The sequence below is a fragment of the Pinus tabuliformis genome, chromosome 8, assembly GCF_031772625.1.
Source record: "Pinus tabuliformis cultivar Carrire ecotype Pingquan chromosome 8, CPIR1, whole genome shotgun sequence".
Lineage (NCBI taxonomy): Eukaryota > Viridiplantae > Streptophyta > Pinopsida > Pinales > Pinaceae > Pinus > Pinus tabuliformis.
In genome coordinates, this window is record NC_142294.1 from 880,980,110 (window position 1) to 881,006,245 (window position 26,136).

Genomic DNA, 26,136 nt, shown 5'->3' on the forward strand with positions numbered 1-26,136 from the left:
CATGGGAGAGAAAAAAAATGATTTAAAGAAAAAGAAAAGAATATTTTTCCAAAAAGAAACTAAAACGAGAAGGCCTAGGCAAGAGGCTAGCAAAACTTAAAGGAAGACACTGCTAAAATTAGCTAGGAAGAAAATCCATAAAATGAACCACCTAGGAATCAAATGGGGATTTGGTTCCAAAAAGCAAGAAAGTCTTGGCTCAGGGGTAACCGCGAAAGACAGTTCATGGTTGGGAGGAATGTGCTCATTCCTAAATACTTCATAAGCATTAATTACAGTTAGCATTGCAATTTTATTTATGTGTTATTACTGTTTTAAAAGGTATATTAACATGCAGTGATTGGTACTGATAGCGTGGCGAAATCTTGCATGCCTATACAAAGTTGCATATACTAAAATCTCACATACATGGTTTATTTTTTATTTTTATTTTGGACGAATACTGAATATGGAAAAATTCAGTATGCATACATTGAAGATAAACTATGTCAACATTATTTGTATCTAAGGTTTTATATGGACACATTAGAAGGACATCTGTTACTATACCTATACGAAAATTTACTTTCAAAGTCATATGCATAAGAATTTATATTATAATATCTCTGAGAAAGAAATTTTTTGAATATCGTGAGTAGTGTGTGCAACAACTTTATGAGAGGAAGGATAATAGGATAATACATATGTATGGAACATAGAGTCTTTAAATGATAAAGTAAGTCCACAATAGTACAACATTAAGGCGGTTGGCACTGAAAATAGGATAAATAATATCTTTAAATCAACTAGGAAATAAATAAGATTAAGATGGAAATTTATAGAAATTATGCATTGCGGCAACTATTAGAACTATTAGTGTAGTACTTAAAGATTAAGGGTTTCATAAATAGTTATATCATATGTCTGGTAGCCAATATTGAACTCAATAAATCATATATACATAAACACCCAAGGATTCGAATAGATGATTGGGATTGGTGTTTAATAAAGTGTAGAAGAGATTTTCTAAATACTATCATTTGGAGTATATAAAGAAACGAGATATTAAGCGAAACTTGTCAACGTTGACGCCAAAGTTAGGGGGAAAATGGGAAATAAGTTAAACAACTTATCTATGTATAATTAAAGGAACCTTATACTCTTAAAGGAAAAATCACGAACACACCTCAACAGAAAAGACATAGTGATTACAGTAATACTAAGGTTAATAGCATCGGTAGTCCTAAAGTTGTAGACTAACGACTTTGATATTGAACACGTATAACCAATCAGATGCGGTATCATTACATAGATTCCAACTACCACCTGATATGAGGATCAACAATCCAAAAATTTCTCATTTAATTTTTATTAAAAAAAAAAGGCAATACAGATTTGATGATCACAATTTAAATTATTTTTGAATAAGAAAATAATCCCTCAATAATACATCCCAAAAGTGGAATGCAACAAGAAAAAATGGCGTGTAGTGGAATAAAAATGTATCTAGAGAAGTATCAAATAAAAACAAAAATAAATAAACACCTCTAATTCAATATGAATTATAATTAATGACTCCAATCTCTGGAAGAAGTTTTCGTAAGTTTCCTTATCGGGGGTACCGAGATATATACATTGAGGACTATAGTCCTCACACTATCCTAGTCATATAAATATAAACACTAAATCTATTTAGGGCTAAATACACAGATTTGAAAAATTAAAGATTGTTCTCAAACTATCATGCCATAAATAGGACAAAGCTTCCCCATCAAGCATATCGTTCAATAGAGGAAGATCTACAAAAATTTATCCTCGAAGCTAAGAGTAGAGAAAGGAAGGAACGCAAACCACATTCCATAGGGCCTTTGAGAATACCAGTAGGAAAATCAAAGGTTATGTTACCACTGACCTGTACCAATGAAAGAAGACGTTATAGGTAGATGACTCATACTCATTCGAGACACTTGCAATTTATCCTAGAGCGTACGTAACTGCAGAAATTATTCAGGCAGGAAATTAGAGTCATATTATGAAGTGGAAACGCGAATAGGGTCAACTAATGAGATGAATTATAACTAAATAGGAATCCAGATATCTATGATGATGTTGACACTCAGTAGCTGACCTTGCACAGTACCATAAGAACTATGAGCGTTGGGAGAAAACAACGTGGTTCCCGTTATGGAATTTAGCAGAATATCCTATTAATGTACCGAGAAAGAAAACAACCCTCTCAATTAAAGGGAAAAAATTAAAATGTTTGCTGTAAACCTTTGAAAAAAAAGGGAATCCTCAGCAGCATACCAATCTTATCGCCGTGGAAAAAAATTTCCTCAAGGAAAATAGAACGATTTAATCTTTCATGGAAAAATAGGGATTGTTTATAATTCATGAGGGAAGCGAAGATAAGGGTAGAAATTGAATGTATATTCAAGTGAACTAAATCTGAAGTTACGAAGGGAGAAAATGTAGAGGTGTTCTAGATATGGGGATGTGTTTATCTGAAAAAGAAACAAACTGGAGTCACCACTGTAGTGATGAAAAATACCTCTAGTGCGACCTGTAGGAAGTTAAGCGAATTACAAACGCATATACAAGAAATTGGTGTGTAAATATAACGTCACTGTACTTCTCAACATACCTGTGATATTCGTAAGATTGAGCATGGGTTGATAAGAACATCAAAGCAGGTAAAAATAGACAGTCCTTGGGTTACGCCTCCCATGGTGGTGTTAGAAATTAATGGAGAATAGGTTAAGTAGTTATGATTTGCTCTTTATTTGACATTCAGTTCCTATTAATTAGGAATCTGTTTTTGCCTATGTATCTATTTAATTCCTGATGATTAATGAATAAGTGAAGCGAATGCATTTTTGTCTAAACTTCTGTCTTCTGCATTTCTTATCATGGTATTGGAGCGGGTCTCCCTCACCGGAAAGCCCAGGTAAATCTTGCAAAAAATAAGAACTTCTTTGTGTTGTTGAGATCATTGTGAGAGCATGTTGTTGCCACTACTGTGAGGCTGGGTTTGTGAAAGAGAGGAATCGACCTTGCTGTGTTGTTGAAAAAAAACCGGGATTTGTTTGTTGTAAGTTGTGTGCTCTGGAGAAGAGCGGACGGTGAGTGATTGGTGTGGCTGCCGATTGGTGAGCCGACCTGTGCGTGGAGCAGACTCAGTGTGGGCAGCATCTCTATTTGAGCGTTGCCTCACCATTTCTTGTATTCAACCTTTGGTTAGCCAATGTGGAGATCTGTTCGAGATCTGTTAGCGTTGTGGAAGAGCCAACACCTGTTGGAGATTTGGATCAGGGGATGTCACTGATTGTTTGGAAGCGTGGACACGGGACAGTGAGAAAGTTGCGCATCTACAACTTCTGAAATTGCCACTAGATTTGCATCTGGGAGAAAGAGGCGGTCTTAAAACTGGTTGTGGAAGGGAATAATTTGCCGGATGGTTTCAAAGCCCGCTGAAGGGAAAATCCATTGCTGCTCCAAATGCTAAGAAAAATCCCATTTCTCGCGCATCCCGTGCAGGCCTACGGTTTCCTGTGGGACAGATTCACCGTCTATTGAAATCTCAATTGTATGCAAACGGAAGGGTGGGAGCAACTGCTGCTATATATTGTGCAAGCGATTTGGAGTATATCACTGCAGAGGTTTTAGAACTTGCAGGAACTGCCACTAAAGATCTGAAGGTTAAACGTATCACCCCAAGGCATTTGCAGCTTACTATTATAGGAGATGAAGAACTTGATAATTTGATCAAAGGTACCATTGCCGGTGGACTGTGGCAGTGAAGGAGCTCGAAGGTTGAGCGTGGAGGCTGTGGGGAGGTCGAGCGGAGAAGCTCGTGTGTTGTAGTGGTGGATTGTTGTGATAATCGAGAGTTGTTCGGTTTTTTTTAAGTTGCCAGGGTAACCTGTTTTTTTTTTTAAGATGAATTCTCAGATGGCAGATTATTTAAATGAAAGCAGCAAATTGGATGGTTCCAATTACATAAATTGGAAATTTAAGCTTCAGACTTTGCTTGAAGGTCAGAATACCTACAGCATTGTCATCGGTGATGAAGGTAAGCCAACTGTTGCAAATGGTGGAACGAATGCAACAACTCAAGAATGGGAGAAAAGGGAGCTGAAGGCAAAGGTCCTACTAAAATTGTCAGTTAAAGATTGCATCATCCCTCATATTCGGGATTGCAAGACAGCGAATGAGATTTGGACAACTCTCAAAGACATGTATGAAATCAAGAACACCAGCCGAACCTTGTTCCTCAAGAAGAATATCCTCTCAATCAAGATGGAGGAGAATGAGTCTGTTTCGTCATTCTTATATCGGATAAAGGAAGTTAAAGATAAACTATCTGATATCGGTCAAACCGTGGCAAATGATGATCTGGTGACAATCACCATCAACGATATGACAAATGACTATGAGATGTTTATAACTAGATTGAATGCAAGAGAAAAGCCTCCAAGTTTTGAAGAGCTTACTGGAATTTTGCTACATGAAGAGGAAAGGAGGTCGTCTCTCAAGCCTCAAGATCCAGATCTTGCATTGATAACAAAGTTCAATCCAAAAGGGAGAGCGATGGCTGATTAGAGGAGGGGCAACACATCAGAAATGACACCACAAGGTATGACCTCGTATAGAAATGACTCTGCTCCTGAATGTTTTTATTGTGGTAAGATAGGCCATATTGCTAAATTTTGTCACAAGAAGAAGGCAAATCAAGAGAGGTACAATCAGAAAAGGCATGCAGGTCATTTGGCAGATGCAGATGCAGATACAGACCCAGATCAGAATCTGGATGTTAGACTATTTATGGCCGAGGGTGACACTGCTACTGAGGAGGATGAATCAGATATTTGGATCGTGGATTCTGGAGCCTCCTCGCATATGTCAAGTAAAAAGCAATGGTTCAGAAATTTTAAAGAATCCAACACTGGAGTAAAAGTCTATCTTGGCGATAATAGTGGGTACGAGATCAAGGGACATGGAGATGTCCTTGTTACTCTGCCTGATGGTAAGATCAAGAATATATCTGATGTGTGGTATGTTCCTGGCATTAAGAAGAACCTGATTTCTATGTCCAAGATTACAGATCAGGACCTCAAGGTAGAATTTTTTAAATCTTATTGCATTATTAAAGATTTGTTGGATCAGATGAAGCCCATTGCTATAGGTATTCGCATAGGAGGACTCTACAAGTTGGATGTGAAAAGTATGCCTCAGCAAGCCTTGATGACGTCAAATAAGTCTGAAAATGAAGACGGAAATGAGTCTGCCTTTGTGGACATTAAGCCGGTCGATGATGTTGTTAAGGCCAAACCTGAGGACACCCCTATTGAGGTCAATGGTGGGACAGACGATTGTTACAAAACAGAGGATGTTAAGGCAATTGCATATGATGTTTCAATCCCTGGCTATAAGACCAAAACCACACTCAATTTACGTTTGTGGACAACAGAAGTTCGTGCTGAAGATTTTGATCTTCAAGCATTCACTGCAGGTGAACACAACAAAGCAGTGGAGGCCCAACTTAATGCAGCAAAGATTTGCTATGTTTTGTATCCAGGGGATGAATCTACTGAGGGAAAGATTCTTCATTTGAAGCAACAATATACATTGTGCTCAACTTCTCTTCAAGATATAATCTCCCGTTTCAAAGGACGTTCTGGACACAGTTTGAATTGGGAAGAGTTTCCAGAAAAGGTTGCAATCCAGATGAATGACACACATCCAACATTATCAGTACCTGAGTTGATGCGGATCTTGATTGACATGGAAGATCTGCCTTGGGAGAAAGCCTGGAATATTACTCAGAGAACAGTGGCATACACAAATCATACTGTGCTTCCTGAAGCATTGGAAAAGTGGCCTTTTGAGCTTATGCAAAAGCTTCTTCCAAGACACATGGAGATAATACGAACTATTGATGAGGAGTTCATCAAGGAAGTCATTGCCAAGAGTAATACGGTAGATCTTAAAGAATTGGAAAAGAAGATCAGAGGAATGAGAATCCTGGAAAACGATGATTTTCCAGAGTCTGTAGTGCCAGTATTTTCTGACCTGTGGAGAGAGGAAGAAGCTGCTAAGGAAGCCGAAGCTGCTAAGGAAGCCGAAGCTGCTAAAGAAGTTGAAGCTTCTAAAGAAGCTGTAAAAGAGAAATCTGAGGCAGTAGAATCTGAACCCAAAGCTGAGCTCAAGTCACAGGACAAAAATAAATCTAAAAGCAAATCTAAGGATATGGTTGTTAAACCAGCTAAATTGGTACGCATGGCTAACTTATGTGTTATTTCTGGCCATTCTGTTAATGGAGTTGCTGAAATCCACAGTGAAATTGTGAAGAAAGAGGTTTTCAGTGATTTTTATGAGATGTGGCCTGAAAAGTTTCAAAATAAGACCAACGGCGTAACTCCCAGGCGATGGATTCGATTTTGCAACCCTGAATTGAGTAAAGTTATCACTAAGTGGCTTGGAACAGAAGATTGGATTCTTAAGACTGAACTTTTAGCAGAGCTTCGAAAGTTTGCTGATAATGTAGAGCTACAAGAAGAATGGCGGGCAGCAAAAAGGGCCAACAAAATGAAGCTTGTCTCATATATTCGAGAAAAAACAGGATATATAATCAGTCCAGATGCCATGTTTGACGTACAGGTTAAACGTATCCATGAGTACAAGCGTCAACTCTTAAATATTTTGGGAGTTTTATATCGATACAAGAAGATGAAGGAAATGACTCGAGATGAAAGGAGAGCAAAGTTTGTCCCTCGTGTATGCATATTTGATAGGCAAAGCTCTAAAAGGAGCACCTGCGCCTACACAACAACAGAGAGTCCTCATGGAGCTTGAAGCTGATCCAAAGCTTGTTTATCACTGTGGGTTGTCTCCACGTTGTCTCCCAGAATTGGTTGAAAACAATCCTGTAATTGCTGTTGAAGTGCTTCTAAAGTTGATGAATTCAGTACATATAGCAGACTATTTCAAAGTACTTGTCAATATGGACATGAGCCTGCACTCTATGGAGGTTGTTAATAGGCTTACAACTGCTGTTGATCTTCCCACACAGGAACCACAATTCACTAAGCCACTAGTAAGAATGAAGTTTGATTTGTTTAGGGACATTTTAGCTGTGTTTAAAAATCCCTTTCTCCATTAAGGGGGGATGTTAGAAATTAATGGAGAATAGGTTAAGTAGTTATGATTTTCTCTTTATTTGACATTCAGTTCCTATTAATTAGGAAATTGTTTTTTCCTATGTATCTATTTAATTCCTGATGATTAATGAATAAGTGAAGCGAATGCATTTGCTGGTGGGAGCTGCTGGTGATCCGCACCTGTGAGCTCCCGTGTGTTTGTCTAAACTTTTGTCTTCTGCATTTCTTATCAGGTGGCACTATGACAGCTTGACATCACCTGACCAACATTGAAGAAAAATACCAAAAGAATTTTCCAAGTGAAGTGTAAAGTTTTTTTAACGTTTTAGATTAGGGGTCTAGTGAAAGAAGGATCTGTTCGAAATAATAATCCCAACCACCGTAATAAACACTCTGACAGCAACCATGCTTGTCAGACATATTTTTGCAGCTTGTGTCTCTATTTGAAGATGGAAGGACTAAAAAGCTCTACAAAGAATTTAAAGCAGTTAATGTGCTTTGGTAAATAGATATGGGCAAACATTTACTCAGTGACTATTGCCTGCGCTCCCAAAACACCTGTGCATCACACTCAAAAGCGACATCATATTAATTTTGCTTTGTCATGAATTAAATGAAAAATTGTATGTTGAATTAAATATGAATGTAAAAATTCATTTTGATGCGTTAGAGAGTAAGAGAGTTGGAGAAAAAGAAAGCGCAAGTCCCTAAGGAGGAAATGGTTGAGCAAATTTTGGTGGGCGCCTGAAAACAACAGTAACTGTATTTGACTGTGTGTTATTTCACGTGAAACTTTTGTTTTTACTTGGTGAATGAGCGTCAGCTTCATGTGAATGTATTTTCATGTTTTAGAATTCAATTCTAAGTTTCTATTGTGTTGCTCCAACCTTATCTTGTTTATCCTTGAGTCTGTGTAATAGCTCCACGAAATCCAGGTCTCCCAAATCCAAGTCGTGAAGGCAGGTGCACGAAATCAGCTCCGAAAATAACTTGGCAAAAATCATAACTCTCAGCCCTTTGTGAAAATTAAATTTCCTAAATATTTATAACATGGTATTAGAGCACGTTAAATATTGTTAGTGTAAAAACAAGTGTTTTTACTAGTAGTAAGAATTGTTTTGAGAGCATATTGTTTTTATCATATTTACCAGTAGGTAGAAAGCTTTTAATATGCCTAGAAATGGTAACATCAAGCACAAGCTTGACTAATGCGCAAATACCTCAGTATAATGGAAAAAATTATGATTATTGGGCTATTACAATGAAGGCCCTATTTTCTTCTCAAGACGTGTGGGAGTTGGTGGAGAGTGGTTTTCAATAACCAACAGATGCAGCAGCATAAAATTCCTTATCTCAACAAGAAAAAGATGTTTTAAGGGACAACATGAAGAAGGATTCAAAAGCCCTATTTTATATTTTCCAAGCAATTCATGAAAGTATTTTCCCAAGGTTTGCAGCAGCAACGGGGTCCAGGCAAGCATGGGACACCCTCCGAACAACCTACCAAGGCATGGCAAAAGTCAAGACAGCAAAGCTGCAAATGTTGAGGAGAGATTTTCAAACACTTTGTATGAAAGAGCCTGAGAATATAGACTTATTTTTTACACATGTAAGTGGGATGGTTACTCAAATCAGGTCTCATGGTGAGACACTTGAGGAAAGAAGAATAGTTGAGAAAGTTTTGAGAAGTTTGCTAGCAAGGTTTGGGGCCATTGTTGTGGCTATAAAAGAGACAAAGGATCTCTCACAGTTCTAATTGGATGAGCTTAATGCATCATTGATTTCTCATGAACATAGACTGAATAGAGCAGCAAGCTCCTCATTGGAGCATGCCTTCAAGACACAAGTATCATTTGGTCAAGGTCGAGGCAGAGCAATATCATACGCTAGAAGAAGAGGAAGAAGCCCACACAAAGGTGGAAGAAGTAGCCCTTCAAGCACAAATGGAAGAGGCAACAATAAAAATCCAAGTCAAGACCCAAGCCAAAAACAAGCATAAGGTCAAAGGTGTGATAAATCTCAAGTTCAACGTCACTACTGTAAGAAGTATAGTCATTATGAAAATGAATGTACAAAGAAACAATATGACATTAGTAACAAACAAAGTGTAAATTTCACAAGAGAAAATCAGAACCGTGATAGCGTGCTTTTAGCTTGTAATGTAGCACAAGAAAAACAGAGTGATATATGGTATCTAGATTCACGATGTAGCAACCACATGACAGGAAACATAGAAATAGTTTCTGATCACAATGAATGTGTGAAACCTAAAGCAACATTAGGGACTGAAAGCAAAGTATCTGTCATGGGAAAATGAAGAGTTAATATCCTAACAAAGAAGGGCGAGAAGAAATACATCTCATATGTTTAGTTTGTCCCTAGTTTGAAACATAATCTCATGAGCATTGGACAGCTCATGCAGAAAGGATACAATGTCTTCTTCAAAAATGATGTGTGAACAATTTTGGATAGGCCTCTAAGCATACAGTGGATTTCAAAGGTTCAGATGACAAACAATAGAATGTTTCCCCTAAAAATAATATCAGATTTGCAGAAACAAGGTGCACAAGCACAACTATCTATGATCTCACAAGAAGATGGAAAAAAAGAAGCAGTGGTCACACAAGTAAACTTTCAAGTAGAGGTAAAAGATGAAAACTGGTTATGGCACTTCAGATTTGGACATCTCAACTTTGGAGGTTTGAACCTACTTCATAAGAAAGACATGGTGAAGGGTTTACCACTCATAGAAAAACCAAACAGCATATGTGAAGAATGTATCTTGGGCAAGCAACATAGAGATACATTTCCAGCAGGAAAGTCAATGAGGGAAAACGCACCTTTGGAGATTGTCCACTTAGATTTTTGTGGACCAATGTAGACACCATAAATTGGTGGCAGCCACTATGTATTGACCTTCATAAATGACTACACAAGGAAGACATGGATCTATATCCTAAAACAGAAAAGTGAAGTGTTTGAGTGCTTTCACCAATACAAGGCTCTTGTTGTGAAGCAAAGTGGACACTACATAAAGGTCCTCAGGACTGACAGAGGTGGCGAATATATCTCAAATGAATTCCTTCAATTTTTCAAGGAGCATGGAATTTACAAGCAATTTACAACAAGATATACACCGCAGCAAAATGGTGTGGCAGAAAGAAAGAATACGACCATTATGGAAATGGAAATGAGTATGTTGAAGGAAAAGAATTTTCCAAATGATTATTGGGCTGAATCTATCCCTTGTACAACGTATATCTCGAATAAATGTCCAACCAGAAGCATCTAGAACATAGTTCCTAAAGAGGCATGGAGTGGAAGAAAGCAACATATCACTCGCTGAGAGTTTTTAGATGTGTGGTGTATGTACATGTCCCAGATGAGTTAAGGAAGAAGTTGGACAACAAGGGGGAGAATGTATATTTGTAGGATACAATGATGAATCCAAGACATACAAGCTCTAAAATCCATCAACCAAGAAGGTAATAATCATTAGAGATGTGCAGTTCATAGAAGAGGAAGCATGGGATGGAAGCTCAGAGAAGACAATCAATGTCAAAGCATGTATACCACATGAGGACAAAGAGGAATTAACAACAACAAGTAATTCCTCAATAGTGACTCCCTCTACTCCTATTCAAGCACAAAAATTCCTCAACAGTGACCCCCTTTATTCGTATTGAAGCGCAGCAAAGTAGGCAACAAGCAATACCATGAACAAATAATAGGAAAGTTTCACACAGCCAAGCAAGTGCTTCTACAAGCACACTGCGAAGTGCAACACCAAGTGACATGTCAAGCCCATCTTCAACAAGTACAAGAAGACCAAAATTTAGAAATTTAAATGAAATTTATGAGCAAGATGAAGTTGATAGTAGCGCAGGTCTGAATTCCTTATTTGCATTATTTTTTCATGTATATGACTCAATCCACTTTCAAGATGTAGTCAAAGAAGCAAAATGGGTTGCGGCAATGGAGGAAGAAGTAAAAGCAATAGAAAGGAATGACACATGGGAGTTGGTGAACCTTCTGAAAGGAAAACATGTCATTGGAGTGAAGTGGGGCTATAAGACCAAAAGAAACATTGAGGGAAAGATTGAAAGGCACAAAGCAAGGCTAGTTGTCAAGGGATACAAGCCATGGAAGAGATTATGTGAAGATGTGCACACCAGTCGCACGGAAGGAGACAATGCGTGCAGTTGTGGCGATTTTTGTGCAGCACAAATGGAGAGTGTACCAAATGGACGTAAAATCAGTGTTCTTGAATGGAGTGTTGAAAGAGGAAGTGTATGTTGTGCAACCGCCTGGTTACGAGATTGAAGGCCAAGAAGACAAAGTATATCGGTTGAGAAAAGCTCTTTATGGGTTGAAGCAAGCACCACACGCATGGTACAACAGGATAGATGCTTACTTGTTGGACAATGGTTTCGAAAAATGTGATGGTGAGCCTACTCTCTACATCAAAGAGAGTGAAGGTAAGATTCTCATTGTCGTCTTATATGTAGATGATTTGATTTTTATAGGCAGTGATGATTTCCTCATCGCTGATTTCAAACAAGTCATGAAGAGTGAATTTGAAATGACTGACTTGGGATTGTTAAGATATTTTTTGGGCATAGAAGTGAAGCAAACAGAAAATGGCATTTTTATCTCTCAAGCAAAGTATGTGGCAAATTTTTTGGAGAGGTTTAAAATGCAGAACAACAAGTCCGCACCAAATCCAACTATCATAGGGTTGAAGTTGAGCAAAGAAGATTGCAATAGCAATTTCAATCCAACATATACAAAATTATGATAGGCAGCTTGATGTATTTGAGCGCCACTAGGTTGGATATAATGTGTGCAGTAAGTTTGGTGTCAAGATTCATGGAGACACCCAAGGAGACACATTGGCAAGCAGTGAAAACGATTCTGAGGTATGTCAATGGGACAAAATAGTATGGCATTTTGTACATAGAAACAAGCGATTTCATGTTGTTTGGTTACACTGACAGTGATTTGGCAGGCATAGTCGATGACAGAAAGAGCACATCAAGATATGTTTTTCATTTGGGTTCTGGAGCCATTTCATGGGACTCCAAGAAGCAGCCAATAGTGTCACTGTCAACAGCAGAAGCTGAATATGTTGCAACAACAACAGTAATGTGCCAGGCAATTTGGATGAGATGGATGTTGAGGGATCTTCGTGATGACCAAGAGGGTGCGATAAGTATTTATTTGACAACACCTCAACAAATTACAATTGCATTGTCAAAGAATTCTATCCTCCACAAGAGGACCAAGCATATTGATGCTAAATATCATTTTATTATAGAGTTGATTAATAATGATGAAATGGTGTTGCAACGCTGTAGGTCACAGGAACAATTCAATGACATCTTCACAAAGCCATTGGCATGTGAAAGTTTTGTTTATCTCAGAAACTATTTAGGAATTTTCAATGGCGGAAATTTTGATGAAGAGGGAGTGTTGGAAATAATAATCCCAACCACTGCAATAAACAATGTGATAGAAGCCATACTTGTCAGGCGTATTTTTGCAGGTTGCGTCTCTATTTGAAGATTGAAGGATTGAAGCCAGACATGAAGCATTCCAAAACACAACAAGGAATTTAAAGTAGTTAATGTACTTTCGTAAATAAATATGGGAAAGAATTCATTCAGCAACTATTTCCCACACTCCAGAAACACTTGCATGATTCTGATCACACTCAACAACAACATCATATTAATTTTCTCTGTTATAAATGTAAAAATTCCTTTTGATGCGTTAAAGAGTAAGAGAGTTGGATAAAAAGAGAATGAAAGTCTCTATTTGAAGATGGAAGGATTGAAGCCAGACATGAAGCATTCCAAAACACAACAAGGAATTTAAAGTAGTTAATGTACTTTGGTAAATAAATATGGGCAAGAATTTATTCAGCAACTATTGCCCACACTCCAGAAACACCTGCATGATTCTGATCACACTCAACAACAACATCATATTAATTTTCTCTGTTATAAATGTAAAAATTCATTTTGATGCGTTAGAGAGTAAGAGAGTTGGATAAAAAGAGAATGAAAGTCTTTGAGGAGAAAATGGTGGAGAAAATTTTGGTGGTCGCGCAAAAACAACAGTTACTATATTTCACTGTGTGAAATTTTTGTTTTTACTTGGTGAATGAGCATCTGCCTCATGTGAATGTATTTTCATGTTTTAGAATTCAATTCTAAGTTTTTATTGTGTTGCTCTAACCTTATCTTGTTTATCTTTGAGTCTGTTTAATAGCTCTGCGAAATCCAAGTGTGTGAAATAGCTCCGCAGTGCGCAAAGGTAGGTACACGAAATTAGCTCTGCAGTGCGCGAAGCTAGCTGTGAAAAAGTAGCTTCATGAAAATCATAACTCTTTTCCCCTCCATGAAAATTAAATTTTCTAAATATTTCTAACAGGATCACTCTTAGATGAGTACAACAGGATACCCATCATTCGTAACTTCCAAGGAATAACATTCATTTGATACCCACATGTGCAAGGAGGAGGTGGCCAATTTATACTTGTGCCTACAATCCCCACAACTCTCACCACCCATTTCGTCAAAACCATTGGAATTGTAATAATTAAAAACAAAAATTAAAAGTACCCATGTATATGTATATCAAGATATAAGCCACCACAGAGGTTTTGCACTACATTTGCTGATAGGAAAATGGATTAGATTAGATTATAAATCCATACATCTTACTCTCTGATTGTTCATGTTAGAGATAAGAAGTTAGCGTATTACACTGCAGTGCAAATCCCCTAATGGAAATATTAGTGAAATATCAGGATAGTACCTCGTGGGTATCATAAGATAAAAGGGGGCTCAATAACAATGTATATTTTGGAAATAATAATGGTATATCTAGTAAGAACCGTGGAAAATCAAAATTCCACTAGCACCTACCCATGTATGGAAATGTTTAACCCTAACGAAATTGAAATTCTAGTCCGTTCTTATATTTATAAGTAATGGAAAATTCGATAGAGGACTAGCGATGACTTATTAAATTACTTGGAAGGGAATTTTTTTGTAGGAAAACTAAATTAGCATTAGTGTAATGTACGGTTAGTTGAATGTGTGCAACCTTTAAACCTAACCATCCGTATACAAGAGAGATAAATTATGCAATACAAGAGCAAGGATAATATCGTACAATATATTTCTACCTTTATATTATGTTCATGTTGTAGGAGAAATAGAATTATAAGGTTTATCCGATATGATACTACTTCATAAGTACAAGGGAAATTATAAAGACGTGATCATAGTGCTAAGAAACTACATGTTTAAATATTTAAAACACACGCTAGAGAACGCAGTAATGGTTATCACCAGTAGTACATCACACAACCTCATGGAATGGTGAATTATAATGTTAAATAGAAATTAACATGATTTACAAAAGGATGATGTATGGCAGTTGTGTCAATTGTAGAAAAAAAATATGGAGTGAGAAACTCTGGTATGTTACATATGGTATCAGAGTTGTAGGGTCAATTTTGAGGCATATGGATCCACATATAGCTCCTAGGTGAAAGTAAAAGATAAAGTGTCACCCTACTATATAATTGTAGGAAAAAAGAAAAAAACTTGGAAACTAGAGGTAACCGGAACTAAAGAAATCCAGGAAAGGGTTGAAGAAGTGAGATATCATTAGTTTAATCATTGTTATTGTTATAGAAACATTACACCTAAAATATCCTTAGTAGGGTTAGATGTGATAAGAGAGGAAGTAAAAGATACAGTAATAGATACAGTGCTCTATTAAACAGACTCAAAGGAATGTAATGGAACGCGGAGATAAAGTACGAACTGGTGTTAACTCTTCCAAAAAGAGCAATGCTTCTAGTTTTAATATAGAAATTATCTCAAGGAAACAGAGAAAAACAAAAGTACTGGTGTCTACACTTGTTCCGAGTTAGAGAGAAGGCAATCCCACAGTACAATATATGATAGGGTAATAAGTACACTAAGCTTTTCTAAATATTATGCGTGAGGACTACAAACTTAATAAGACAACAACATTTCTCTGTACCCAACATTACTATCGGGAATGAGAACTTGTTTAGGCCATCATCAGCCTGCAATTAAATTCAAACACATAATGAACAAATATTAAAGGAAAAGAAAGGGTATACAATCACTTTGCTATGAACTGAAGTGGTTATTAGTATATAAGTTGGAAAAGGATTAATTTATGCTAGGGTATACAAAATGTTATAATAATAGATTACTCCTTCTAATGAAAAGGAAAAAAATGCATACAGTGAGAAATTGTGTTTCAATTACTTGGTTATACAAAATAGGTTATGATGTATTGTTTCCTTGAGGGGGTCTAGACCTAGGTTCAAAGTAAGTTCCACCAACCAACAAAACCCTACACTATTGGCCCTTTTGGCAAAAACTGCGTAGTGAAGGCTACAGTCTCACCCGAGGCGTATTGGGGGATGAAAAAACCAGGTTTCTGCATCCATGCTTCTGTGTGATGGGTTTCTATTACTCCTATCAATTTATACTGACCTTTGCGAACCTTAACCCTTGAAACGAAAAAATTACAGTATCTTATACATAACATATTGTAAATATGTGTTGATTTCTTTAAACATTCATAACATCAAGTAAGCTAACAGATCTACCAGTTTCGGTCATCTATTAAGTGTTTCTTATGATAATTTCAATAAATAGAGCGAATTCATAGTAAATGTACAAGTAAACATAAATGCAAAGATACATAGATATTTCTCCCAAATAGTCTTTATTATGTTTACTCTTCTATTACATACTCTTTCTTCCTCGCAGATGCAGCTGCAGGGCCCCGCGCACTTAGCTATAGACATACCAAGGTCTCCGCGTACACAACTATAGGAGCCTTCCCCTTCACCTAGGTACAGAGTAGGCAATACAGACCCAAAAATTACCTATATTTGTTCTTTGTTATCTTCTTCCTTTTCCTTATGACCTCCTATTACTCTTTTATATCATCTTCTTTTACAATACCATGGTTTGTGAACTATTGGTGGGTTCCAAAACAACTTAAATTCTAACACACTAAGGGGATTTGACCTTTGACTTCTAACAACCTTTGTGCTTCGCTCCTTAAAATGCAGAGAATTTACAAAAATAACAAAACTATTTGCAAAATTGACTCGGGGGGACCCTGTCCCAACAACCACCCAACACAATGTCATGACTCGTCCTCGAGTCACTTTGCTGGTGGCACCTCAATCTTTTTTTGTAGCTCACTAAACTCTATTTTCAATACTTGTAGGTATATTCTCCCCTAAGCAGAAGTTGGACGTACTTCCTCCACCAATTTGTCTATTGTTGGGCATTTGACTGCAAGGCCCACGCTTCTCTACATTTGATGCATTGCCTTCAACTTTATTTGTACTAAGAGCGTCAATTAATTTGCCTCATCTGCCCGAAGTTGCATCCTTGAAGATATAATGGCTTCCTTATGACGCAACTCATCGATCTTGCTTTGGATGAGCTTTCACTCCTGTAATTGTGTGAACCTTTGTACTGGTGCTAAGGTTTGCACTATAGACCTGATCTCATCGAACTGCCTATGCTTTTCCCAGATATCAGCTTCAATCTTCTAAGAGTTGGATCATCTGTAGTGAGGTCGATAGTTCGATGGCATGTTGAAACAACTGAGTGCGGCCTTTGACTCTAGCTTCTAAGGTATCCATTTCTCATTTAATAGTAGCCTCATGTTGCTCGCTGACTTCTGGAGGAGTGGTTGGTTGCAGCTTGAGTTGGAGCTCAGAGAGCTACAAATGCAACTGAAATCTAACTTGCCAATTTCCTCCTTTGACTCCTTTACTACAAAAATTAGCTTTTGAATCTTCTTCCTAGGGGTTTTTCTACTGGAATCTAAAGCTCGGGAATCTCACTCCTGGCATGCACTATTGCGGCTTCAAGCTGCTAACTTCACGCCATCACTTCCTCCCTTTCCTTAAGGGCCTTCACCTTTGCCTTGAACATCTATTGGTTATTGGTTTTGACCTCATTGATGATCAATAGTGTGTGTTCCTCCTTAAATTTGATTTCATTTGACACCCCTTGATGCAACTCATGTAGTGTCTGAATAGGAAGTACTGCTAGATTCATACTCAAATCCTTCATGTGTAAGAAGTGCACCCTACCTTATGTTGCGTTGATGTGTAGGGACCCCTTTCGTAACTACATTGTGTGGAATTCCATGGGGATTTCTCCTACTAAGGCCGACACACTCACTCTTTTCAGGTTCGCTTGCTTCAGGCTCGTCAATCCCACGCTCGCTTGAATGATACATTTTTGGACTTGCAATTCCCGCAAGACCTGTTGCACTTGATCCAAGATTTGCTCGTACTATTCTTTTACGTGTCCCCAAATATTCATCGTTGCATCATAGACCACATCACCAATCTCATCTAGGTCCCCCTACGTGAGGACCAAAGGTGTCACACTCATCGATTTGTCTAACCTCTGTTTCTTGTGTGGCCCTGTAGAACTCCTATTTTGCCTCTTTTTGATGATGAAGGGGGGCTCCAAGTCTGCACCCCCTTCCTCTTCTCCCTCTCTCTCTTCCTCCACATTTGTGCGCTCTATGTCTGACTCACCAAGGTCAATGGTGGCCTGTGGTGTAGTGGCAGTCTTCTCCTAGGCCATGCTAGTCTCTTTGGAAGAGACTCGTTCTTTGGTTTCTTCTTTCTCACTTCCAACAACTTATTTCTATATGCATCCCTTTATTTTGTCATTGCCTTCTCTTTCGCTGAAGCCTTTTCCTTCTTTTTTCTGCTGCTATCATTGCTATGGTCTAAACTACTTCACCTTCAACAGACTTACTAGTTCTCGTGCCGACATTAGAGGGGGTCATCCAGTCATTCAACCATTTATTATTCACTCCCAAAATATCTTCCTTGACGACTAAGTATGGAAACATGTGCCATATGCCTGTGGCGTCTTTCTTTGCGCAGATGTACAAATTATGGAAATCTACCTTGAAATCTACAAGACTTTTGTAATGTGCATGTAAACTTGGTGATTACCTTGGCTGTTGGTTAATCACCATCCCCAACTCTAACTCAAATAAGACCCAAAATATCTTCGTCTCCATAAAACACTCGAGATCTTTGGTAGCCCACAGTAAAGCGAACTTCACGGCCTCAGCAAAATCAGAGACTTGTTGAGGGAAATGACTCTCTTCAGGTGTCCTCGAGGGCACCAATGCGATCACCAACAACAAACACACATAGTCGAACACCTTGTCAGCATCTTGGGCATCTCTGCAGTCCTCCAAGAATTCATGGCACAAGTACTAAGCCTAGTTATATTGGATTCCTTTGGCGCACTTTGAAGCCAAAGAGACTACTAGTGCTGATACACCTTCATGCGACACTTCTGTGTGGATTTTCCTGCAAATATTTTTTCAGTGAAATGCATTGCGCCATCTGATATGGAACTGATTTCATAGCTACACAACTTATTTTTCATCTTGAAGTCGCTCTCAATTTCATCTGCCAATTTTTTCTCCTGCGATTTTCCTACAAATACCTCCGCAAGGTCCACCCCTTGATATGACAACGAAGTTATTATGTGGATTAGCATATTAGCGATTGGGATGGGCTCTCCTAACCAGAGGCACCCATCATGCACCAACATCAAAAGTTGATGAACACAGACTATGTTTATAGCGTTGCAGCTAAAGTGTAGCACCCACAACATATTCAATAGCCCCGTACACCCTACTCTGGCCACCCATTTCATCGGTTCAAGCTGCATGACATAAGACCCTTCATAGAATACCTTCTTGAGGGACACTCTTGGCTCCAACTACGGGAACTTTGCATGGCCCCCCAGGTCACAATCATCCATTTTCAAGTATGGTATCTGGTCCAGCCAATTGCCTTCAAACAACACATTCTCTGGCAGCAAAGGTGTGGAGACCATGAACTTCATTGAATCGAGGCTTTTGGGCACTTTAGCCATGTTTCTTGGAAGTATATATGATGGTAGCTGATTTATCGACTCAACCTCCTCTACATCAATCTCCTTAACACCCCCAGCTAGTTCTTCCTCATCTAAGTCTAGGGGCTCCGTTGGCTACCTATATCGGTCCATCTTTCCCTTCTGTCAGATATTTGTCTAGTTTTTGTGTGGCTATTGCCACACCAGTGCTTGCTAAGGCTTCTTATGCTTCTTATATCCCCCCATGGAATTAGATGGCTTAAGCCTTAGTGACTTAGGCGTTGTAGTACGAAACCCTGTAGTGATAAGTTGGGTTGGCTCTGTCTTAGGTTCAGTTGCAATCATTCTCTCAATGAATATCTCAAGCTACCAGTTGGTTAACTATGTGAATCCCGGCTATGAAATCTTCTCAATTATTTCCTAATCCTTGTCAGATATAAAATACTTCCCTTGAGACAAACGAAAGCGCAACAACTCAAGGAAAATTCTCAGTAATCAAAGTGTTTGAATGTGGAGCAGCATGGTGTATTTATAGCTCAATTTGAATTCAAATGCATCCGTTCCCTCCAATCCCTATCATTAATGAATTTTTGGTGGAATATTTCCAAAGATATGTGTCTTCAATGGTCTCCCCTCACACCCTTTAACGAAAAAATCACCATCCAATCAGCTACAAGGCTTCCAATGGTTACTTTTTGGTCAGGCTGTGCGGGACCCACCATGCTAGCATATCTCCTTCGTCGCAAATCTCCACTACACCTTCTGTTGGTTCATTGTGCAACACATTCGATTTGCCAAACCATCCTTCTGGAAGTGTAGTTTATAGTCACGCAGTCTCTTGCAACTACTTGGATTACCAAGACTATCCTACGTTCATATAGTCATTACAAAGGGGTGGGATCATCCCTGTACAACTTTAACTGATTCCCATTGACTTTTCCTAGAAACAACTCAACATTCAGCTTCACAAGCTGAACTGTGCCCCCATCTACAATCTCTTTAATAATATATGGCCCCAGCCAATGCATTTGGAACTTCCCAGGAAACTTCGTGAACTTACTATCATACAAAAATACAAAGTTGTCATTCTTAAAGGTGCTTTGTTTAATATGGAGATCATGTCATGCCTTTTCGCGATCGTTATGCACTTTTTGATGAAAACCCACCAAGAAGTGATCTTCCTCTAGCTCAATGAGTTGTGCGAGGCGTTATTCCATGGTATCTCAATTGGCCATTTCTGTAACTGCAACAATCTGCAAACTTGGCATGATACAAAAATACAAGTTTGTCATTCTTAAAGGTGCTTTTTTTAATATGGAGATCATGTCATGCCTTTTCATGATCCTTTTGCACCTGTTGATGAAAACCCACCAAGAAGTGATCTTCCTCTAGCTCCATGAGTTTTGCGAGGCGTTCTTCCATGGTATCTCGATTGGCCATTTCTATAACTGCAGCAATCTGAAAACTTGGCATGATGTACTCCATTAGCATTACAAATTTGTTAGGTCGCTATACTAATAGTGTGACCCGTTATTGTTATTAGTACAACCCCCTCATTATATTGTTGTGCCCATGTAGTCCCCATATTATTATTATTGTGTCCCATAGAAGCACTATTGTTATTATTGTGCCCTTACATTATTATTGTTATGACGACTTTGATTATATTATGACCCCTTAGACTCTTATATATAGGAAGGAGGTCTTGTCATTTGTATCATTCAAGAATTGTTCATTTGTGTTATTTAAAGGAGGTTGCCCCCTCGAAGAGGATGAATTCTAAGGCGTTGATCTATCTTTTCTATCTTTTTGTGCATTGTCTTCATAACATTTGGTATCAGAGCTGTGGATTCTAAGGTTACGCTGCCACAAACAAGTCATCGTGGAATTTTCACTATAATTGTGCACTATGAAGTTTCAGAATCTACAAAAAAAAATCATTTCAGAAGAAGTCGGTGTGAACCCTGCATCCACATTTTAGATCTTTTCGCGCTATATTTTCGGAGATATGATCTGAGGAAATTAGGGATTTTTAAGCTCCATAATTTCATCTAAAACAAGTCATCATGGAATTTTCACTATAACGCTTTTGCTACGAAGTTTCAGAAGGTAAAAAAAACCATTTGAGGAGAAATTGGTTTGAAAATTGAATCAGAATTTCAGGTCCTATCTCGCTACAGGTTCGGAGATATAATATGAGGAAGTTAGGGTTTTTGCATACTCCCGAATTACAATCCAAATAGTCTACCTTTGGAAAATCGTCATAACTTTTGCTTTGAGCATCAGACTGAAATTTCGTCAGAAGTTTCAGAAAGAGGACTAACTGTAGTTTTCTGTGTACTAGTTTCAAGTACTAAGGTCAAAACAGTGAGATCTGGCACATTATACAAGTTCTCTCTATTGAACTAGTCTATAATCAGGTCAATGTGGGAGAATTGGCATAAGTCTTTATTGAATAATCAAATTTTGATCAGACTTGCAGGGTTAGAAAGAGAACATGGAGAGCTACCACAAGAAGAAATTTCAGAACTTGGAGATCTGAAATTACATAGCTATAGTCATTTCAAGGTCGAGCTCCTAAAATGAAGAAAAATCGAAATGAGGAAGTTTGATGGCAAGGATCCGGTAAATTGGATACTACAAATGGAGAAATATTTTGATCTACATGGTGTACCACTATTAAAAAAGGTATGTATTGCATCTTCATATTTAGAAAAAAATTGATATTTATGGTATAAAGAGCTTTGTTCTCGTAAACCACTTGTTACGTGGTCAATTTTCACGGAGGAAATTATAGCACATTATGAGGATACAAAGAGAAACACCTTCTTTAGAGAAACACCACAACAATTGGAAGAAAAAAAGAGAAAAATGGCTTTGTTACAAAGTGGAAAGTAAAATTATGGAAACAAGGAAGTATACCCCTCACAACTATAAATATGGAAGTGTTTTTTCTCCTAGCCTTCCACAACCTACAAGGGTTACACCACAACAATTGGAAGAAAAAAGAGAAAGAGGGTTTTGTTACAATTGTGATACAAAAGTACATTAAAGGTCATAAATGTGCTAAGAATAAATTATTTTACATTGATTGTGGAGAGGAGGAAGAAAATGATCAAGAAAAGTTAAAAGAAGAGTATATACACCAGGAACCAACCCCGAAGAAAGAATAAATGAATCCAACCACATCTTGTAAAGCATTGGAAATAATTACTATTCCTCAAACTCTCAAGGTTTAAGGACATATTAAGAAGAAAAAGGTTCAAGAAGTGAAAGATCACATCATGAAAGAAGAAATGAATCCAACCATATCTTGTAATGCATTTTCCATAATTACCACTCCTCAAACTATCAAGATAGAAGGACATATCAAGAAGAAAAATGTTCAAGAAGTGAAAGATCACAGTGAGCATCAGGAAATGAATTCGACGATATCTTCTAAAGCATTGGAAGAAATTGCCACTCCTCAAAATCTCAAGATAGAAGGACATATCAAGAAGAAAAAGGTTTAAGCAGTGAAAGATCACATCGAGCATTAACAACAAGTTCTCCAAATTTTAAAGGACAATGCCACTATGGTGTAGAATCGAATAAAACAACAGGTAGATCAACATCCTAGTGAAAAATGTTTTGATGTAGGTGATTGGGTATTTTTATGGCTACATCTCAAGCAAGATATTTATGAGAAGGAAATGTTTGCAATACTACATACACTTAAGAAATGGCGACCTTACCCAATGGGAAGACATTTCAAGGTAAAAATGGATCATGACAGTCATAAATACTTTTTAGAAAAAATATTATCTTTAGAAGAATATAAAAAACGGGTCATAAATATGTTGGGTTACGACTTTGACATCATCTACAGAAAAGGGAAGAAAATTTTTGTTGTAGATGCACTCTCAAGAAAGGATGAGGATGTGAAAGCATTGTCTTGTGTTATTTCTATTATTCATCTAGATTGGATAAACGAAGCAAGGGATGAATGGAAGAAGGACAAAGAAGTGTGGCCACTCATTCAAAAGTTGCAGAATATCCCAATTCAAACAATATTGTGAGAAGTTGAAGAGGAAGGAAAAATAATATTGGAACCTGGAGCAGTCATAGAAACAGGAACCCGATAACTACGAAATCGATCAATATAAGAATATCCCATCAAGTGGGAGAACTTAGCTGCTAAAGATTCCACATGGGAGGACAAGAATGTTATATATAAGCATCAAGAACTACTCTAGTGTTAAGGACAACACTTTTTTAAGGAGAGGGGTATGTTAGGTCTGTATACTACTAGTGTAACCCCTTATTGTTATTATTACAACACCCTTATTTTATTGTTGTGCCCATGTAGTCCCCATATTGTTATTATTGTGCCCCATAGATGCCCACTATTGTTATTATTGTGCCCTTACATTATTATTGTTATGTTGGCTCTTATTATATCATGACCCCTTAGACTCCTTTATATAGAAAGGAGGTCTTGTCATTTGTATCATCCAATAATTGTTCATTTGTGTAATGTAGACGAGGTTGCCCCATCGAAGAGGCTGAATTCTAAGGCGTTGATCTATCTTTTCTATCTTTTTGTGAGTTGGTTTCATAAAAAATTTCTTGTCCATAAACCAGTCTGAACAGTGTTAAAGGCTTCCACTGTGTTGTTCACTTGAGGATGATATGTTGTACTCTTCTAGTGGTACATCTATAACTCTTTGAGCAAAGCGGAAATTGTTTCATTTAAGAAGTTCAAAATTAAATAACTCATCAAGATCTTAGGGGAGCCAAAATGAGACATGTTATATTCGAAAATGAACTTTGCAGTTGTCGCTATGCTACATTCCTTTACAGGTTTCACCTTATCCCACTCACTTAAATATTCGATTGCTTTAATAATGTATCTTCTCCCTGTCTTCTTTCCCAGTGGTTGAATTGGCCCCTCAAAATCTATCGCTCACTTATGAAATTCTTGTAATGACACCTACGGTTTTAAGGGGAAATTCATCCCTTCACAACGGTTGTCCCATTCTATGGCAGACATCACATGCCTTGTAATAAGCCTTTGAATCCTTATGCATAGTCAGAAACCATAGTCCTGCTCGTAGAATCTTCTGCACAGTTTCCCTTCCCACAGAATGTCCTCCCGCAACCCCTCCATGTGCTTCAATGAGGATACTTTGTTGCTCATACTCTGAGATATACCTATGCAATATTTCATCAGATCCCATTTTATATAAATGTCCAAGGAAAATAGAGAAAGCTAAAGCCAAAACTACCAATTCTTTCTTTTGTTGTGTCATATACACGTCAGGAGTTGCACCTATATACAAGAATTGGATTATGTTTGTGAAATGGTCATCTGTGATGCATAGAGCAAAGACTTGCATATCAGGGAATCCTTCTTCCATATTTGTAGGTTCATCACCATTCTCAATCTGCAAGAGGTGATGTGGTCGAACATTCAGTCGCCCTGGCTTGACAATTACCTCAAAGTCATTTTCTTGAAAGAACAGCAACCATCTACATATTGCCCCCCCCAACTTAGGCTTGTTGACCAAGTACTTCAAAGCAGAATGGTCTGTGTACATATTTAAGTGCGCACCCAAAAAATAGTGCTTGAGTTTTTGGAGCACATACACCATTGCTAGTCCTTCACACTCTATGGTTGAATAATTCTTTTATGCCTTCGATAACTTTCTACTAGCAAACACTATCGGATGGTCAATATCAGCTTCACCTGGTTAGGTTAGAAAAACTCCTCGTGCTATGCAGGATGCATATACATGGATGTGGAACTCCATATTCTAGTGAGGGATCTCTAAAATGGGCGTGATGACTAGTTTTTCCTTCAAGACGTCTAAGATTTTCTGGAAATCATCATCCCAACAAAAAGTCGCATCCTTTTTCAACAATTTTTTAACGGGCGTGGTCATCTGTGCATTCGCTTTGATGAATTTTCTATAATACCCCATGTGACCCAATGTCACATAGAGTTGTTTGATATACTTTGGAGGCTTCAGATTAATAATCATGGCAACTTTGGAAGGGTCCACAATCAGCCCCTGCTTACAAACTAGATTTCCCAAAAGTATCCCATATGGTATGTAGGATATGGATTTCTTCAGGTTAAGGGATATTTGATACTTTTGGAAAGTATCCAACATGAGGTGAATACTAGAAACATGTCCCTTTACTGACCCAAACATTGTCAAATCATGGAAATAAACCTCTAAAATCTTGTGAATAAATTCTTTGAAAGCTGCGACCAGCACTCTAGAGAAGATTGCAGGGCATTTTTAAGTATAAAAGGCATAACTGTATACTAAAAACATCCCCATTAAGTAGTGAAGGCAGTCTTACTCCTATCCTTCAGTGCGATATTGATCTGATTGTAACCTGAGAACCCATCAGTAAGCGAATAGGCTTCCCGATCTCCAACATTTTCTAGTACTTCATCTGTAAATGGCATAGGAAATGGATCGTGGACGCAAGCATCATTCAACTTCCTTAAGTCTACGCATATCTGAATCTCACCCTAAGTCTTAATTTCCTCAATCACCATAGGACTAACCCAGTTTGATTCCTCGACAGGTTCAATAATCCTCGCTGAAGCATCTTATTTAATTCTTGACACACTTTTTCCTTATACTTAAAATTCCACCGATATGGGTGCTACTTCACTGGCTTCACATATGGTTTTAAAGTGATTTTAATGACACCCAGATCCCCTACTATCCCTTTAATATCAGAGAACTTGGTGGCAAACAAGTCCTGATACTCATGTATTAACTGTGCTACTTTTTCCATTGTATCTTTGTCCTAATAGTAGCCTATGTTTGTGAACTTTGACTATGCTTCTGAGCCAATATTCACCTACTTGGTCTTCAAGGGCTATGAGATATGAGGGAATTCTTCCTTAGGCCCCACAAATTCACGCTTTCCCTCTGAATTATGAATGTTGATGTTCCTATGATCTTATTCACCTTCCTTAGTGGTGACATTATAACATTAGAGCACATGGCATA

General features: G+C 37.9%; 1 pseudogene; it reads left to right on the forward strand.

Annotated features, from left to right (window-relative positions):
* Window positions 1-4,975: 4,975 nt before the first annotated feature.
* Window positions 4,976-6,834, forward strand: LOC149238370 (alpha-1,4 glucan phosphorylase L-1 isozyme, chloroplastic/amyloplastic pseudogene; annotated as a pseudogene).
* The last annotated feature ends 19,302 nt before the right edge of the window (window positions 6,835-26,136 follow it).